The sequence below is a fragment of the Canis lupus genome, chromosome 31, assembly GCF_048164855.1.
Source record: "Canis lupus baileyi chromosome 31, mCanLup2.hap1, whole genome shotgun sequence".
NCBI lineage: Eukaryota > Metazoa > Chordata > Mammalia > Carnivora > Canidae > Canis > Canis lupus.
The window spans coordinates 31817672-31819508 of NC_132868.1; the positions used below are offsets into that span (position 1 = coordinate 31817672).

General features: G+C 30.0%; 1 non-coding gene across 1 annotated transcript; it reads left to right on the plus strand.

Moving 5' to 3' along the window:
• The first annotated feature begins 445 nt into the window (after window positions 1-445).
• Window positions 446-553, plus strand: LOC140622504 (U6 spliceosomal RNA). Its single transcript, XR_012022262.1, has one exon. It is a non-coding gene; the product is annotated as a U6 spliceosomal RNA (small nuclear RNA).
• Window positions 554-1837: the final 1284 nt, after the last annotated feature.

Below are 1837 nucleotides of genomic sequence, written 5' to 3' on the forward strand. Positions count from 1 at the left end.
CTAATTTTCCAAAACTTGCACTTAATTTGTTTCAGGACAGAAGTGATAAGTGAGTTTCATAAGAACTGAGGGTCCTCAGCCCTGGCATTTCTACCAGAATTAAACCTAAGATACAGTAAAATATTGACATAATATAAGTAGTAAACATGACCACTAAATTTTCTTGTTCTAAGTAAACCTATCTGCAGCTCCTTGGGATTTTAAAGCAATTTATCTCCATATCTATTTTTTCTTTTTATTAAGAGTTTATCATTTTATTATTTTTGAAGAATATATGGCTTGTTATTAAAGTGACCATTCACAAGGGATGGATAGGATCAAATTATTTACATAATTTATATTTCTTTTCAGGAGGGGAAAATATACTAGGCCACTCCAATTTCACCATGTAACTTTTCATACTTTTAAATATTAGCTTATAATCTGGTCTTTCAAGTGTCTAAACGTGTACTTGCTTCAGCAACACATATACTAAAATCGGAACAATTGGAAGAAGATTGGCATGGCCCTTGCACAATGATGACACTCAAGTGTTTACACATAAAATATTTTAAAAGGCTAACCACAAATTTAATATATTCCTGTTTAGTACAACTTCCATGTTGCATTATGTTCTATCCATTGCTCCTTTTGCTGCTAATATTTAGTAGTGGTTCTTTGCTAAAGAGATAGTTACAAATCGCAGCCCTTCAATATGAAAGGAACAGTGCTGTACAACATATACAAGGGCCAACATTTCATTGTTAAAGTATTTATACATACATGACTAAGGTCTGAAATATTTTGCTGGATGATTATTTCCAATTTGTTAAACAACACTGACAACTTTTAAAGAAACTGGTGGTTTACTTATTTTATAAATTTGTAAATTTATAAATTTATAAATTATTTTATAAATTTCTTACAGTATATATCTAGCATATTTAAAGGGTAACTGAATATACTTGGAAAATGATACTGATTTGTGAATACCTGACTTATTCATATGAAAATGGCCTAGCCACTGTGCCCTATTTACATAGGAATTATAAAATATAGAGATAAGGCAACTTTGTACATAAATGCTCAAATAGTGTCTTGATGTGTTAACCAAAGAAAGGTATTTCTAAAATATGCTGAATCTTGAGACTAAAAAAAAAAAATACATTAGAAAAATGATATCAGAATAATAATATGCAGGGGATCCTTGGGTGGCTCAGCGGTTAAGCACCCGCCTTCAGCCCAGGGCTTGATCCTGATCAAGCCCCACATGGGGCTCCCTGCATGGAGCCTGCTTCTCCCTCTGCCTGTGTCTCTCCCTCTCTCTCTCTCTATCTGTGTCTCTCATGAATAAATTAATAAAATCTTTAAAAAAAAGAATAATAATATGCTATTTGATCCAAAATACTTTAAGAATACATTTTACTAAGTGTTGACAAATTTATTTTATTTTAAAATATAAATGGAAAAAGTAGAATTTATCTCACTCTTTTTTTTCATTTGCTTTTATTGAAATATAATTAACATACAACGTTATATTTGTTTCAGGTGTACAATATATTGATTCAACAATTCTACAGATTATTCAGTGCTCGCAGTGATAAATGCAGTCAATATCTATCATCAAATAACACTTTATAATATTACTGACTGTATTGTCTATGGTGCATGTTTCATAAAGGAGATTAGGAGGTAAAAACATCCAGGTAAAAATTTATAAAATAAGTCACCCTATCTTTTAAAAGTGACTGCGATATACAGTAACTAAAAAAAAAAAAAAAAAAAAAAAACAATATAAATAAATTAAATTTTGATTTTTTTCAGTATTATTTCAGCTCTTAAAAGTCCAGTTTTAAGT